Source organism: Dasypus novemcinctus, chromosome 6 (assembly GCF_030445035.2).
Source record: "Dasypus novemcinctus isolate mDasNov1 chromosome 6, mDasNov1.1.hap2, whole genome shotgun sequence".
NCBI lineage: Eukaryota > Metazoa > Chordata > Mammalia > Cingulata > Dasypodidae > Dasypus > Dasypus novemcinctus.
In genome coordinates, this window is record NC_080678.1 from 94,470,149 (window position 1) to 94,488,702 (window position 18,554).

At 41.9% G+C, this 18,554-nt stretch overlaps 1 pseudogene; it reads left to right on the forward strand.

The window, feature by feature from the left end:
* The window catches only part of LOC101438152 (DCN1-like protein 3 pseudogene), a 32,428-nt pseudogene extending 14,468 nt beyond the window's left edge, over positions 1-17,960 (forward strand).
* The last annotated feature ends 594 nt before the right edge of the window (positions 17,961-18,554 follow it).

Here is an 18,554-nt window from a genome sequence, read left to right on the forward strand (position 1 = left end):
TGACACAGGTTGGGTTTCTGCTTTCTTGCTGGGCCTTGTATAAATGGAATCACAGAGGAAGAGACACACAGGTAAAGTGGATCTGCAATTTTCACCTGGCCATGTGAAAGAGAGAACTCCAGGTTCGCCTTCAGCTGCAAGAAGGCAGAGAAGCCCAAAGAGGCTGAGAGAGGTCCAAAGTCTGGAATCAGCTGAGCAGAGTCACAGAAAGAGGCCCCTGAGGGGCTGAGCCCAAGAAGCAGATCCAGGTTGAGGAGATGAGCCCTGCCATATGCCTGATTGCCACATGGCAGGACACCAGGATCACCAGTAGCTCACTTTAGTGAGAAAGCATCTCTGGTGATACCTTGATTTGGATAATTCACAATCCTGATCAGAAATGTAAGTTTTTACCCTAAATAAAATTTCCCTAATAAAAGGCATCCTATTTCTTGTGCTTTGCATTGGCAGCCTTGTGGTAAACCAAAGTGGTTTGTGGGGACCTTGTATTTTATGCATGATTTTTCTGTAAATCCACAACTTCTCTAATAAAAAAGAGGCTGTGAGGTGGCAGGTTGAGGTATGGGATCCCATATGATGTTATGCATGTTTATTTTGTAAGTTCACAACATTTACTATACATTTATTGTTTTTGTATGTTCATATATGAACAATATACTTCAATAAAATAAAAAAAGAGGGTGTGAGACTAGATAATTGGAAGGATGTAACTTCATGTGGCAGTTAAATATCCAAGTAGAATGTCAGGACTTGCATTAGAGAGGATCTGTGATCAGGTGCTAGCATCTTATAGCATGGGAAGACAGATGTGACTGGGGAGTCAACAAATGTCAGTAGGAAGTAGGATAAAGGTTAGTAGAACCTGAGAATATAAACCTCAAAGGAGCCTTGGTTCTGTATAGCCAGATTAGAGATAGTATCTTCCTTGCAGGGGCTCCCACAACCACTTGAACTTCCCTTTGAGAAGCCCCCAGTGATCATTTCTCTGATTAAACCTGCACTCAGCAAGGGAGGAATTGGGTTTGGCCCATCCTGTTGTACCTAGAATAGAAGCCATCTTGGTAAATTCTTGTTGAATGACTTTGAGGAGGAGGGAGGACAGGAGTCTACCTCTTCATCTGGATTTAACCTCAGCTTTGTTCCATTTATGTCTACATTCAATTTTTAATGGCCTAATACTTTTCAAAAACTAATTCAATTTAAACATTTCCAGAGGCCACCACACATGCTATTCCATCTAACTAGAATACCCTTGCCCACTCTACAACCCAAAGACTTCCTATTCCTTAATCAAGAATGAACAGAAATTAATCATCAGGTAGATGAACAAAACACATACTGGGAGTAGATGTGGCTCAAGTGGTTGAGTGCCTGCTTCCCACATGGGAAGTCCCATGTTCAGTTCCCAGTGCCTACTAAAAACAAAAAAGGAAACAAAAAAAGAAAAAACAACTAAGGGGAGCTGTGGGGCTCAGTAGTTGAGCACTGGCTTTTCACATACAAGGTTCTGGGTTCAATCCCCAGCCCTGGTACATTAAAAAAAAACACACACACAACACACATATACCACCACACAGCCATCAGAATGTGAAAATTAAAGAGGCCAAAAACACTCAATGTTGGCAGTGATATAAAGCAAAAATAACTCTTATTCAGTGATATAGGGAGAGTAAATTGGTACAACATCTTCAGATAGTTTGGTAGTATCTACTAAAGCTGAACATGTCCAGCATTTTCATTTCTAGGTATGTTCCAAAACAAATGTATATATTTTTTTCACCAAAAAGAAAAAAAAAACAAAACAAAAAACAAAACATAGCAGCAGAACAAATCTGTTCATAGCAACAGATTTGTAATAGCTGCAAGCTGGAAACAACCTAAATATCCATCAACAGCATAATGCATAAACTTAAAAAAAAACAGTATAAGAGAAGCAGAAGAGGAGATGTGACTACAGAAAAATGATCAGAGAGATGCAGCACTGCTGGCTTTGAAGACAGAGGAAAATGTCCATAAGCAAGCAACACAAGCAGACTGATGAAGCTGAGAAAGGCTAAGAAACAGATTCTCCTCTAGAGCTTCCAGAAAAGGATGCAGCCCTGCCAACACCTAACTTAACTCCATGATCCAATGCCATATTTCTATCCTACATTACTGTAAAATAATAAATTTATGTTGCTTTAAGCTATCAACTTTTTGGGGATTTTTTATTACAAGCATAAATAAAAAATATTGTAATATTGGTCAAGAAATAAATTAAAATTTAAATGAGAAAGTTTTTTGAATTAGATGAAAATGAAAACCCAACATTACAAAATTTGTGGGATTCCACAAAAGCAACATTGAGGGAAAAGTTTATGGCCCTAAATGCCTACATTAGAACATTTAAAAATAAGAAATTATTTGAAATAATTTGAATTTAAAAATTCATAAAGTCAGATACTAGAATACAGGTTACCAGGGGCTGGAGAGGAGTTAGGGAATGGGAAGTTAAAGCTTAAGTGGTACAGAATTTCTGTTGGGGTTGATGAAAAAGTTTTAGTAATAAGTGGTAGTGATGGTAGCACAACATTGTGAATGCAATTAACACCACTGAGTTATACATCTGAATGTGGTTAAAAGGGGAAATTTTAGGTTATATAAATATTACTAAAATAAATTTTTAAAAAATCTTCCAACCAGAAAAAAAAGATATTATTGTGAGAACTGTGAAAAATATATTATGTGCTGGCTTTATAGCAATGTTGAATTCCTTGAACTTGTTAGCTATACTTAAGATGGTTAGAAGTGAGTTTCCTTGTTCTCAGGAAATGTTAGAGGAGCACGATGTATGCAACATACACTCATATTTTTAAATACATAGATGATAGATCTATAGATATAGACAGATTATAGAAAGAATTATATAATAAATATTACAAAATGCTAAAAGTGGATAAAAATGTGTTTTTGGATTATTTGGATGAGGGGTGTATTGGAGTTCTATGTATTGTTTTGTATTATCTTTGTACATTTCCTGTGACTTTGAAATTATTTCAGAAAGAAGCCTTAAAAAAGTCTCAAATCTCCGTGTGGAGCTGGCCCACATGCAGTGCTGATGCACACAAGGAGTACCGTGCCATGCAGGGGTGTCCCCCACATAGGGGAGCCCCATGTGCAAGGAGTGTGCCCCGTAAGGAGAGCCGCCCAGCGTGAAAGAAAGCGCAGCCTGCCCAAGAATGGCACCACACACACGGAGAGCTGACACAACAAAATGACACAACAAAAAGAAATACAGATTCCCAGTGCCACATGTGATAAGGATAGAAGCGGTCACAGAAGAACACACAGCAAATGGACACAGAGAGCAAGACAACTGGGGGGGAAGGGGAGAGAAATAAATAAAAATAACTCTAAAAAAATAAATAAATAATAAAAAGTCTCAAACCAATGGTCTTAGCCTCTATCATAAAAAAGAGAACAATAACCCCAAAGTAATTAGAAGATAATTAAAATAAAGAACAGAATGGATAACAATGAAATAAGAAAAATAAAAAAGTCAATGAGGAAAACCAAAGGGACCAAGAACTGACTCTTAGAGAAAAGCAATAAACTGGCAAACTTCTAGCTAAACTGTTCAGGAAAACAAGAGTGAAATTATCACTATAAATAATGAGAGAGGTAGTGATGCTACATATTCTATGGATATTAAAAGGAAAATAAGTGGATAATATGAAAAACTTTAGGCCAATAAATTTGACAACTTAGATGAAATGCCAAGTTCCTCACTCAATAAGAAATAGAGGCAGCGGACTTGGCCCAGTGGTTAGGGCATCCATCTACCACATGGGAGGTCCGCGGTTCAAACCCCGGGCCTCCTTGACCCATGTGCAGCTGGCCCATGCGCAGTGCTGATGCGCACAAGGAGTGCCCTGCCACGCAGGGGTGTCCCCCGCATAGGGGTGTCCCCCGCATAGGGGAGCCCCACGCGCAAGGAGTGCGCCCCGTAAGGAGAGCTGCCCAGCACGAAACAAAGTGCAACCTGCCCAGGAATGGTGCTGCACACACGGAGAGCTGACACAACAAGATGACGCGGCCAAAAGAAACTACAGATTCCTGTGCTGCTGACGACAACAGAAGCAGACAAAGAAGATGCAGCAAATAGACACAGAGAACAGACAACCGGGGTGGGTGGGGGAGAAAATTAAATAAATAAGTAAATCTCTAAAAAAAAAAAAGGAATAGATAACCAGAACAGTCTTATTCCTATTAAATAAATTTTAGCCTTTCCAGGTTAAGAGACTCCAGGCCCAGAGACTTCATTGGTGAATTACCCCAAATAGTTAAGGAATAAATATTATCAATTCTACGCAAACTCTTCCAGAACATCAAGGAGAAGGTATACTTTGCAAATCATTCTATGAGTCCACAATTAATGTGATACCAAAATCAAAGACATAAAAGGAAAGAATACTAAAGATCAATAACTCTCATGAATGAGATAAAAAAATTCTTTAAAAATGTTAGTACACTGAGCCGAGCAGTGTGTAAAACGGCTGGTATATCAGGACATCTTGAGAGTATATGTGAGGTTGGCTGAAACTTTGCAAATACATTAATGTAATCCATGATATTAATAAAAACTCCAGGGAAATGATTTAATCATCTCACCATTCCTGATAATAATTATCAGCAGACTATAAGTAGAGGGTAGTTATCTCAATCTGGTAAATGGCACCTACAGTTAATATCATATTGGTGATGGAAGATTAGTGAGTTCCAAAACTCTGACCCTTCACTAAAATGGGGGCAAAAAAAGCCCTGTCAGAATCAACATTTTCATAGCCCTGAATTCTAATAAAAAATGTAAAACAACAGGGTTGAAAAATAAACTGCTTATTTTTGGAAGGGAATGTTGTGGCATTTTAACTTAGCCATCTACCATTCCCCACTACCAGTTCAGCAGGGGCTATAGAAATGGTGACCTACATTCCTGGTGCAGTTTGCTGGTGTCAGAGAGGGCATATGGACCTGTTCTAAGAGAATTGTCACTGTGTGTTTTGACCTGTCAGGTGGCTCCCTGAGGGATCAGTTTAGGGCTTATCTTTGTTTCACCTGCCTTGGAACATCCTCAGGGCTGGAATGACCTCTTGGATGGCATTTACTAAAAGCAATTCAAAGGCAAATACACTAACTGCACTTATATGAGGCAAGAGATAACAGACAGGGCAAGAAGCAGATTTTTTTTAAAGTTTGGAAAGGACTCTACTCCAATCAAGATGGTGGAGTGAGATGTTTCAGGGCTCGGATCCATACAGAAAGCTTTGAACAACCAGCAAGAACTGACAGAAACATCTTTCTTGGGACTGCAGAAAACAGTAAATGAATTGCAGTAAGAGGGTGAGTGCTGAATCATGAAAAGGTCTTCTTAAAAGTGATAGAGGTGGTGATGTCTGTAAGTTGGCAATGTAAGACATCCCTTGAAAAAACCTCTGCAGAGATTTAGTAAATAAAAGGACAAATGCAACTTGCCTAGGTTTATGGAGGATGGCAGAGACTAGAGAAAGACCCCACAAACACTGAATTGAAGAAAAAGAAAAATATCAGGCAGGAAATTTCCACTGCAGATCCACAGGTCTGTGCCCATTCCCCTTCCCTCCATTCAGTCTTGTGCAGCTTGAAAGTCAGTCAGAGGCAATAGTCTGGGTCCCTCCCTCTGTGGACAAAGACTATAAACCCAATCACAGTAGTGAGTTAGAACTCTGCTCATGTCCATGCACAGGGACCAAAGTTAGCAGAGACCCAGGGCAAAACACAAGCCACTGAGGAGTGCTGCATACAAAAGGGTTCCATGGGGACAGAGAGGTCAGGGAGGGAGGCCACAGTAGATCTGCTGGCAAGAAATGTGATCTCACTCAATCCAGTTTCTGTTGTCTGGACAACCTAAATCAAAATGGACTCTGCTGGAGTGACCCACCTTTCTAGATTGACCCCATATGGCTCCTTGGGACTGGATACCCTAATAAGGAAGAAACTGGGGTTGAAAACCCTCACAGGAAAAAAGGGGTAGGGGAGGTGAAACTGAATGCCTTTAAGATAGCATGGGTCCCAGAAATGAAAAGTGGAAGGAAAATGGGGCACTGAGTGAGGGAGAGAATTTAAACAAATCAAAGGAGCTGGGGAGAAAAGTCTTCACACACAAAAAACAAACAGAATGGCTAAAGATACCTGGAGAAGGAACAGAGGAAAGGAAGCTTTCACCTAGAGGGGCAAAACAATTGCACAAAAGGTACAATCTTAAAAACTGCACCTCTAGGGAGGTTAATGTTAATTGAAGGACAGCTAGAAGATAATCTAGGGACAGTATAACATAGTGATTTTGGTGGTACATGAGGACTGTGGATAATAAAACAAATACAAGAATGTTCCTTTATTACAAGGTGTTGAGAATATGGTGATGCATGGGAAAAATACAACTAATCTAACTTATAGACTATGAAAATATGGTAATGTTTTTGTAGCAAAGGCAAAGAATGTACTATATCAATATTACAGTCAAAAAAGAATATGGGATTTAGTTTTAGGAGACATGAATATGGTAAATCATTTTCCCTCATTTTCTTCATTAACAAGGAGATCTTGGAAATGTCATTTAAAAAATCTGTGCTCATTTACTTATAGTTCTGAACATTGGAGAGGCAATTCAGTTTGTTTTTAGGATTAAATATGATAAATGTGCCTGGAAAGAACCAGTTAAAGTAATGCCTCCATAATATGTTGTGCTGACTTTTGTCTGTTATTTTATTTTACTGGAGTTTAAATAAAGTTTACTTGAAAAAAAGTGCAATGCATCTCCAGAGCAAGAATCAGATGAAGAAGAGCTAAGAAAATCTGAATGGTTAAACACAGGCTGTTCTAAAGGTCTAGAATAAATGGACCAAGTGTCAAAGAAGAGACTTAACACAAAGCCCATCAAATGTAAAATCCTAGAAAGGAAGGAGAAATGGACCTTCAGAGTTACCTAATCAAGATATTCAGATACTTACACACCAGCAAAAATTTACAAACCATACTAATAAACAGGAAAATATGGCTCAGTCAAGGAAATGAATTAAAACTTCAGAGGAGACTTCCAGGGAGACGGCAGACTAGAAAGACATGGGGCATTCTCCTCTCCCAGAAAAACAGCTAGAGGAAAGGCGGAAACAGCCTGGAAGAAAAAAGGGTTCTAGAGTTTAGGACACCAGGGGAAAGCTGGACACCTTCCAGAAGAGAGGGGGACAAAGAAAATAATCTCAATGGCAAAACTGTTAGCTAAACTGCAGCTTGCACTGTTGGTGCCTTCCCCCACCTTATAGACAATTTTGAATTCTCAAGCCTTGGGCTGGCTGCTACAGACAAAGGGGGCCTACAGAGATATACCTTCCCAGGGAACAGGAAAGAGAGGGACATAGCCTAAGGCTGACTCAGGTTTTGACCCACAGATTTGGTCTGCTGTGTCCCAGGAGCCCTTTTGGTATGGAGGGGCCACCATATTGTGTTGGGAGCCAACATGGGACTAAAGAGATCTGACCCTCTCAAACACCCTCACTACTGACTGGAACTTGTTGATGAAGATGCAGAAAAATGAAATTATTACCTACTGGGGAAATGAGGGGGCTGCCAGCAAAGGTTGGAAGACAAACTCTGAGAAAGTTTGAATTACTAGGCTTTTAGCCTCCAGGAAAGATTTTCTATCACATTGATGCATGTTGCAGCAAACACATGCTGACCAGGCTTTGAACTGAGAGGGCTGCCAAAGATGGTACATCTGCCGGCCAATCAAGAAAGTGAAAATGAGGAAATTAAAAGTGTAATAAATAAGAAAGGCTTTTTCTGGTTTTTACCATCTTCTTCCCCAAGGTCTTAGGAAGTGGGTCTGCAACACATTACACATTTGAGCAACTAAGAGGGACAATCTTAAATACCCAGAACAGGGTGAACCAAGAATCAAAGAACAGCAGTAATACACAGCATCCTGCCACAAAATCCTTACAAAAGAGAGAAAAATTGAGCATCTGAGTAAACTCACTATCATAATCAGATGCCTAGACATCAGCAAAAAATTACAAGCCATACAAAGGAAATGGAAGAAATGGTTCAAGCAAAGAAGTATATCAAAGCCCCAGATGAGACATAGGATTTGATATAACTAATCAACACAGTGTACACACATTTCCAAAATCAAATTAAAGAGTTGAAAGACAATATAGCTAAAGAGATACAAGACATCAAGGAGTGTGGATATGGATCAAGCAGTTGTGTGTCTGCCTCCCACATGGGAGGTCCCAGGTTTGGTTCCTGGTGTCTCCTGGGACAAAAAATAGGATGTAGATGTGGATCAAGCTGTTGAACACTTACCTACTATATGGGAGGTCTTGGGTTCAGTTCCCCATACTCCTGAGAAAAACAAACAACAAAGAACAAGCAAAAGAAATTATAAAACCAAACCAAGGTAGCTGATCTGGCTCAGTGGTTGAGTGCTGGCTACCCACTCACAAGGTTCCAGGTTCAATCTCTGACCCCAGGTACCTTAAAAAAAAAAAAAACACTGAGCAAGCACAAAGAAGAACTTGAAAACCTGAATAGAAAAGTAACAGAGCTTTGTCATGAGAATGAAAGACACAATAGATGAGAACAAAAACACATTAGAGGCATGTAACAGCAGACTCAGAATGATAGAAGAAAGAACAAGTGATCCAGAGAATAGAATTGCTGAAATTGAAGAGAGAAAAGAATGGAAAAAAATTAGTAGGGGCTCAGGAACTTGAATGGTAACATGAAATGCAACAACATATGTGTCATGGGAGCTCCAGAAGAAGAAGAGAAGGGAAAAGGGGCAGAAAGAATATTTGAAAAATAATAGCTGAAAATTTCCCAACTCTCAAAAAAGAAATGAAACTACATGTCCAAGAAGCACAGCATACCCCAATCAGGATAAACACAAATAAAACTACTCCAAGACACATACTACTCAGAATTTAAAATGTCAAAGATAGAGAAACATCTGAGAACAGCAAGGGAGAAACAAACCATCACTACAAGGGATGCCCACTAAGATTTAATGCAAATTTCAAATCATAAACCATGGAGGCAAGAAGACAGTGGTATGATGAAATTACAATAATGAAGAAAATTATTTGCCAGCTGAGAATTCTTTATCCAGCAAAACTGTCCTTCAAATATGAAGGTGAATGTAAAATATTCACAAACAGTAACTAAGAGAGTTTAAAAAGGAATCCACCTTTACAGGCAATATTAAAGGGAGCCTTTTAAAGCCTGAAAGAAAAAACAAAAACAAAAACAGGAAAGAGAGGTTTGGAGGAGAGTGTAGAAGTCAATAATAGCACAAAGAATAACCAAAAAAGTAAAATGACAGGTGAAAATAAAATGTGACATATGAAAGCCAAAGAATTAAATAGTGGAAAGAAATAATGTATTTACAGTATTACCTTTGAATGTAAAAGGAATAAAGAACCTAATCAATAGATATAGGATGACAGAATGGATAAAAAAACATGAGCCACTCATATGCTGCCTTTAAGAGACTTACCTTAGACCCACAGATACAAACTGGCTAAAAGTGAAAGGTTGAAAAAAGATGCTCCACACAAACAGTAACTGTTGCAATTTGATATGGTTTATGAATTCCAAAAATAGCTATTGGATTATGTTTGTAAACTGGTCTGTACCTGGGCATGATTAAATTATGATTAGGCCTTTGACTGGGTTATTTTAGTAGGGTGTTGAGTCCCCACCCACAGGTTGAAAATTTGATGTTGGAGTTTTGATGTTGGAGCTTTGATGCTGGAGTCTTGAGCTAGAGCCCTGGGAAGTAAGCACACAGAGGAGTTTGGTAGTGAGGAAAGAGTAAAGACACTGGGAAGAGAAACAAGTGATTTGACTAATGATCTACAGCTGGCCTTGTATAGAGAGGCAAAGCCTAGAGAGCCTCATACTCTACAGCTGACCTTGTTATTAGAACAGAGGAACTGAGCTCAGAGAGAAATGAACCCCAGGAAGAGAGGAACCCAGGAAACCTGAACCCTGGCAGATGTCAGCAGCTGTCTTGCTCCAACGCATGGTAAAAGACTTTGGTGAGGGAAGTAACTTATGCTTTATGGCCTGGTAACTGTAAGCTTCTACCCCAAATAAATACCCTTTATAAAAGCCAGCAGATTTCTGCTATTTTGCATCAGCACCCCTTTGGCTGACTAATACAGTAACCAAAAAAGAACAGGGCTAAACTAATAATGGACAAAACACACTTTAAACAGAAAAAAGTTATAAGAGACACAGAGGACCATTATTTATTAATAAAAGGGATGATCCACTGGGTAGAAATAGCAATCATAATCTCTATGCACCTAACCAGGGTGACCCAAAATACATGAGGAAAACTCTGGCAAAACTTAAGGGAGAAATAAACTTCTCCACAATGATAGTTGGAGACTTTAAGATACCACTCACACCATTAGATAGAACAACTAGACAGAAGATCAACAAGGAATCAGAGAACTTGCACAATATGATAAATGTATAGAATGTTGAATCATGTCTCATAATGGTTTAATATCCATGATCTATAAAGAGATGCTACAACTCAATAATAAAAAGACAAATGACCCAATTTAAAAGTTGGCAAAATACTTAGACATGTGTCCAAAGAAGAAATACATATGGCAAAAAAACACATGAAAAGATGTTCAACATCACTGTTATTATGGAAATGCAAATCAAAGCTACAATGATATATCATTTCATACCTATTAGAATGGCCACTATTAAAAAGACAGAGAACTACAAGTGTTTGAGAGGATGTGGAGAGATAGAAACACTTATTCACTCTTGGTGGGAATGTAGAAGTGTACAGCCACTGTGAAGGACTGCTGGGCAGTTCCTAAAGAAGCTGAATATAGATTTGCCACATGACCCAGCAATACCACTACTGTGCATATACCCAGAGGAACTGGAGCAGTGACACTAACAGACATCTGCACACCCGTGCTCATTGCAGCATCTTATTCATGGTTGTCAAAAGATGGAAATGACCCAGGTGTCCATCAACTGATGAATGAATAAACAAACTGATGTATATGTGCAGCGGCTTGCTCGGTCGGTAGAGGTGGGGTCTGGCTGCAGACGAGGGGTCAGTCCAGCTCTGGACGAGGGGTCGGTCCAACTCTGGACGAGGGGTCGGTCCAGCTCTGGACGAGGGGTCGGTCCGGCAGCAGACGAGGGATCGGTCTCACAAGGGGTTGCGTGGTTCGGCTGACGGGGTCGCCCGGCGAAGCCGGCGATGAAGGGGTCGCCCGGAGAAGCCGGCGACGAAGGGGTCGCCCGGAGAAGCCGGCGACGAACTGGGGACAAGGGAGGCCAGGCCCTTGTCGGGGGCTCTCAGGACTGGAGGGCGCACGGCAGAAAAACTACCGCAGAGACAAGGTAAACACGCAAGTCCACTTTATTGAGGGAGAGGCAACAGTTTTATAGGGGCTGGGGAAGGCTGATTGGTCGAAGCCATGCCCTGTTCTGATTGGTTGCTGGCAAAAGGTCAGTGGGCGGTACTGGGCGGGGGAGGGGTGGTGGTTAGGGATTGGCTGTCGCTGTTGCTGGGGGAAGGGGCAGGGTTTAGGGATTGGTGGCTGCTGTTGCTGGGGTGGAGGGCAGACTGGAGTTTCCCGCCCATGCCTGGCTGTTGCTGCTGTCGGGGGAGGGGAAAAGGGCAGACTGGATTTTTCCGCCCACGCCTGGCTGTTGCTGCTGTTGGGGGAGGGGAAAAGGGCAGACTGGAATTTTCCGCCCTGCGCCTGCGCAGGGAGAAAGAAGAAGAAGGGTGCCGCCCCACAGGCATCGTGTGGCGCCATCCGGGAGGAGGGGCGGCCGTGGAAGCATGGCTGCCGAGAAGGGGAGACCCGAGGGCACTCTGCGCCCATGCCGAGCTCCCTTCAGGGGTGGTGGTGAGTCCGACCAGCCACCCTATTATGGGGGCAGCGGCTTGGCCTGCCACGGCTGCTCCCCCGCCAGGCCAGCAAACCACACTTCAGCCCGAGGGGTGACCGCATTTCCCCCTTCTTTTCAAATAAGGGCCAGGATGGCAGCAGCAACAAGTAGCTGAGGCCCAAGAGGCAGTAAGCAATGAGGGAAGCGGGGCTGAAGAGGGAGGTGAGTATGACGGGGATATAAATGTACAATTTAGGGGGTGGTATCTTGCCGTTGCAAGCAAGGGTGGCCAATGTCCAATTCTTGTTGATCTCGGCGGCTATAAGATCCATCTGCTGTTAAAAGTCCAGGATGACAGCGCGTTGCAGGTAGTTGATCTCTCCTTGGCAGCGAAGACATTGTAGGAGAAGATTACTTTTTCCTGCCAGAGGCTTACTGTCCAATTAAAAGGCTGATGGCTGGGGTTGGTGAGTGCAATGGGGAGTGTGAGGAAAAGAAGGGGTGACAGTTTTGGACAAGAGGAGGCTTGGTGAAGTCATTATGGGAGGAAGATAAGGAGTAAAGCATAAAAGAGGATAATAAACAGAAAGGCGATGGAGAGTAGAATTCGTTGGCCGAGGTTCCAATCTTCTGGGGCGGTAGCGGCTAGACAGATGGCGGAAAATATTATCAAGAAAGCAAAGGTTATGAGGAAGAAATAAAGTATTAAAGGCTGTGGGGGAAGTGAGAAGATCATTTAGAGGATAGGGTTGAGAATGGTATGTTTAAGACAGAAGCTTTGTGGTTTGTAGGAGACTGCTTTATAAACGAAGGAGAATGAGGGCAGTAAATATAATAACGATAGATAGGAAGATGACAGTGAGGAGGAGTCTTTGTTTAAGGTTCCAATCGTCCAGTGCAACAGTGGCTAGGCCAATAGCAAGGGGTGTTGCTAAATAGACAATGGCTGCAAAGACAAAATCATCTTCTGTTTCCTTAAGAATAACTTTTCTTTAAATACTTAGTAGCATGCAATATTAGAAACCGTTTCCTAAAAGCAAGTTGGCAGGGGAGCTTGGTTGCTGTTAATCTTTCCTGTTATAAAATTACCTTTTATTATTATCATCAATTCAGTTTTATATATATATATTTAAGAATGACATTTTGGAATTAGCCATTTAATACCTTAATGTAAACAATGCTTTATTAAACCTTTTATTATTATTTATAACCATATAGACTATTGAAGGTAAATTTTATCTTTACAGAACACATTCCCTTACGTAAAGTTATCACAATACCTTTTACACTTGCCGCATGCAAATTAAATTTCAAGAGTTTATGAAAAATTAGCCATCCTACTTTAGGACAAAATACGTCTTTTTGCAAAACTTATTACATTTCAGTTAGCATTTTTACAAACTTTTAACCTTTTTAATATTCATATAAGTTTTACATTCTTCATATTATCCTGTGAAGAAAAATAAGTTATTAATTTTAATCTAGGCAAGAACAACTTTTTATGAAGACGTACAGTTAATTTTGTTAATTAAGACTTACAATTTTTTTTAATTGTAGATATCTTATTAACATTTAAACTTATGTATTAATATAATAAACTTAAGTATTAATATAAGCGCTTATTTAATTTTTGGCCATTTGAATAGAGCTCTTTTAAAGATTTCTAGTAATTTATATTTACCATCCGGAGGTATCACAATATATGTTGACATTGAACGAACAGACAGACAAACACAGAACAATTACAACACATTAACAGAAATATATAATTTATTTACAGTTGACTCATAACTCTTACTTTCTTGGTATAGCTGCTTTTAAATCCTTTTTTATATAGCATATCATAGATTATACCCTTCAAGATTTCTTCTGGACTTCATGTTGCCTGTAATAAGCCAGGAGGGAATCTTTTACCTTCCTGCTCCACAGCAAAAGTGACCCTATCTATAAGGCGAGTATAGGTGTCCGGGTCCCAAAGCTGACACGTGGTAAGCCACGGATTAAAGGGGAGAAGAAGGTCCCAATATACTTGGAGCTGTTTCAAAGAGATCTTACACTGGTGAGTGTCTAGGAGACCGGCAAGAGCCCGAACTTGCAGGGCTTGCTTAGCAGATAGGATGTTACCCATTGCTAATGGCCTTTTGGAGCCGATAAGAAAAGGGGCCCTTACCTTGAGAGCGCAGCGATGGGAGCCGAGGTGCACGGTGAGACGAGGGGTCGGAGCCGATGGGACTCTGACGGTGGTCGCGGGCCAAGAGAAGGCCCGGACGAGGGGAGGGCGGGACAACGAGCAGTGGAGCAAGGCAAAGGGGAGCAAGCATGGAGGGGAGGAGGCAGAGGTGAAGGCAGGGGTGGAGGTGCTCAGGCACGCGCTCCTGAGAGTTTTATTGGTGCCTCTTAATCATAGCGGGTCGGTATAAGCCCCCGACATGGAAGGAGAAAGCCATCCAGCGATTCTCCCAGACCGCCGTGGATCGTATGAGGTCACCAAGGTTCAGGAGCAGCAATGCAGAGCGAAAAGATAGGGGTGAGAAGAGAGGAGAGTGTAGGACTATGGTAGGGTTACTTCAGACGTGCAAGCGCGTGCTCCCGAGAAATCCAAGGCTCCTCTTAATCATAGCGGGTCGGTATAAGCCCCCGACATGGAAGGAGAAAGCCATCCAGCAATTCTCCCAGACCGCCGTGGATCGTATGAGGTAGCCAAGGCTCAGGTAGCAGCAATGTTGCACAAGAGAAGTCCCAAGGTGAGAAGAGAGGAGGGCGTAGGGCTGTGGTAGGATTACTTCAGACGTGCAAGCGCGCGCTCCCGAGAAATCCAAGGCTCCTCTTAATCATAGCGGGTCGGTATAAGCCCCTGACATGGAAGGAGAAAGCCATCCAGCGATTCTCCCAGACTGCCGTGGATCATATGAGGTAGCCAAGGCTCAGGTAGCAGCAATGTTGCATGAGAGAAGTCCCACGGTGAGAAGAGAGGAGGGGGGGGTGGCGACAGGTTATGGAGTGAGGCTGTGGTGGAGTTGCCTTGCCCCACATTGGGCGCCAGCTGCGGCGGCTTGCTCGGTCGGTAGAGGTGGGGTCTGGCTGCAGACGAGGGGTCGGTCCAGCTCTGGACGAGGGGTCGGTCCAGCTCTGGACAAGGGGTCGGTCCGGCAGCAGACGAGGGATCGGTCTCACAAGGGCTTGTGCGGTTCGGCTGACGGGGTCGCCCGGCGAAGCTGGCGACGAAGGGGTCGCCCGGAGAAGCCAGCGACGAAGGGGTCACCCGGAGAAGCAGGCGACGAACTGGGGACAAGGGAGGCCAGGCCCTTGTCGGGGGCTCTCAGGACTGGAGGGCGCACGGCAGAAAAACTACCGCGGAGACAAGGTAAACACGCAAGTCCACTTTATTGAGGGAGAGGCAACAGTTTTATAGGGGCTGGGGAAGGCTGATTGGTCGAAGCCACGCCCTGTTCTGATTGGTTGCCAGCAAAAGGTCAGTGGGCGGTACTGGATGGGGGAGGGGTGGTGGTTAGGGATTGGCTGTCGCTGTTGCTGGGGGAAGGGGCAGGGTTTAGGGATTGGTGGCTGCTGTTGCTGAGGTGGAGGGCAGACTGGAGTTTCCCGCCCATGCCTGGCTGTTGCTGCTGTCGGGGGAGGGGAAAAGGGCAGACTGGATTTTTCCGCCCACGCCTGGCTGTTGCTGCTGTTGGGGGAGGGGAAAAGGGCAGACTGGAATTTTCCGCCCTGCGCCTGCGCAGGGAGAAAGAAGAAGAAGGGTGCCGCCCCACAGGCATCGTGTGGCGCCATCCGGAAGGAGGTGCGGCTGCGGAAGCATGGCTGCCGAGAAGGGGAGACCCGAGGGCACTCTGCGCCCATGCCGAGCTCCCTTCAGGGGTGGCGGTGAGTCCGACCAGCCACCCTATTATGGGGGCAGCGGCTTGGCCTGCCGCGGCTGCTCCCCCGCCAGGCCAGCAAACCACACTTCAGCCCGAGGGGTGACCGCATATATGCATGATGGAATATTATGCAGCTATAAGAAGAAATGAAGTTGTAAACCATATGACAACATGGATGACCTTGGAAGACATTATGTTCAATGAAGCAAGCCAGACACAAAATGCAAATATGGTATGATTGCGCTATTATGAACTAAATATATCGTGTAATCTCATGGAGTTAATAACTTCAATATGGGTCACCAGAAAATAGAATGAGGTTAGAGAATGGAATACTGAGGGTTAACTTGTGCAGAATTGGTAAAAAGCATGTGTGTTAATCTGTGGAAATAAATAGAAAAGTTGAAAGCCCAGTATAATTTCTTTAATTAACAGTGCTATTATAGGGATGTGACAGTTGTTTAAAGGAAATGTCTAAGGTCATGTATATTACTAAAAGGAATATGTAAATGGGACTGTATAACATAGTAAAAGCTCATGTGAAATTTGAATACGGGTAATATTGCATATATAAGACTATTTTTCTTTGAAACTGAACAAAAGTTTGTGAATGTTACAAGATGCTAAATATCAGACCACAAAACCCTACATTATGCTAAGGGAAAGAAACCAGACATAAAGTATGACATTTTGTATTATACCTTTTATATAAAATGAAAATACAAATCAATTTATAAAGATGAAATTAGATTAGTAGTTATGTAGGACTGGGGAAGGATAGAGAGATTGAAAGGTGACTACTAAGAGGTATGGATTTTTTATTTTGGGGTAACGGAATTGTTCTAAGATTTTTTATGGTGATGAATGCATGTTGTTTACTAAAAGCCATTGATTATATACTTTGGATAGAATATATCCCAATAAAACTGGCTTTAAAAACATAAAAAAAAAAACCCAACAACTTCTGAGCAGACTTGGAAATTGCAACAAATAAAGATTTTCAAACAAATACCCTAAATCAATTCAAGGAGATAAAGGAAAATATGGATAAAGAGCTAGAGTATATTAAGAAAATAATATGAGAGCATAAAGACAAATTCGAAAGTATAGAAAGAAACTTAATAGAAATTTTGAGGACAAAAGGCCCAATAGTAGAGCTTCAAAATAGAATGGAGACATACAACAGCAGGTTTGAACATGGAGAAGAAAAATCAGGGAACTGGAAGACATCACAATTGAAATCATATAGTTGGAAGAACAGATAGAGAAAAGAAGAGAAAAAAATTGAGCAGTCTTAGGGATTTGAGGGGCAGCATGAAGTGCACAAAAATTGTGCCATAGGTGTCCCAAAAGTAGAAGAGAAGGGAAAAGGGACAGAAAGAATATTTGGGGAAATAATGGCCTAAAATTTCCCAACTTCTATGAAAGACATAAATATGTATGTCCAGGAAGTGCAACATACTGCAAACAAATATATCCTAATGTACCTACTCCAACACACATACTGATCAGAATGGCAAATGGCAAAGACAAAAAGAGAATTCTGAAAGCAGAAAGGAGTGTTTTGATGGCTGCAAAGCAGTAAGTGCAGACAGCATTGATAGGATCTGTGCATGGTTCCCTTGCTTCTTAATGGAAGGCAAAGAAGAAGATAAATTCAAGGATCTCTACCAGTTTACATTTCAGTTTGGCCTGAACTCCAAAGAAGGGCAGCGTTCACTGCATGGGGAAATAGCCATTGCCCTGTGGAAATTAGTCTTTACTCAGAACAGTCCTCCGATAGGGAACCGGTGGCTAAACTTCCTAACAGAAAACCCCTCAGGGATTAAGGGTATCTCCCAGGACACTCAGAACATGTTCCTTAACTTCACTCAGGTGATTGGCCCTGAACTCAGCAGCTATAGTGAAGAAGACATCTCTTTGATGCCTTCGTGTTGGGAGATGGAGTAAAGGAAAGGAGAAGGGGAAGGGAGAGGTGCACTCAGCTCAGGGCCCAAGGGCTTATGTCCCATGCAGCAGCCCCTGCCCTGCAGCCAACCAAGGAATTGGACCTTTCTGAAAATTACTGAAGATCTGGATATTTTCTACTTTACACCTTTCTCTGCCTTTTATCTGAAAGGGCTCTAAAATGCTGTATCATGTTTTAGGTACTTTCTTCATTTTTTGGTTATTTTGGTTATTTCCCCTTTTGAGGAGGGTCCCCCACAACATTGAACCTGGATTCATGTTGTGTATCTCATCTCAGTTTTGCATATTTTGTTTTTCAGGGCAGGTCTGTACTGTGGGTAGTGCTCTTTATATGATTGAATTTAGGTTGTAATAATTATTTTTATAGATTCACACAGAGTTAAATAGCAGTGTTAACTGTTAACCACAATGCATTAATTCCCAGAGGATTTAAAGCTCTTGGAGAGCCATGGCCAGCTGAGAGCCTTTGTACACTGGTGACAAACTTTTAAACTAATTTATGTGAGACCCTTTTTCCCCCTTATTTTTTGCTCATTCCTTCTTTGACCTATTGCATTTCATGTTGTTTATTCATTAACACGCTGCACCTGTCAGTCAAGAGAGCAAGTTTGATTTTTCTTAAACACATTGTGCTGAAAACCAATTGAGCATTGAATGCAGAGAAAACAGTGCTACCTCAGTTTTGTTGAAAGTAAACTTCTTTGACAGTTTTGTTTCTTTGAAAAATTTCTGTATTTTCATGTTGTAAGTAGA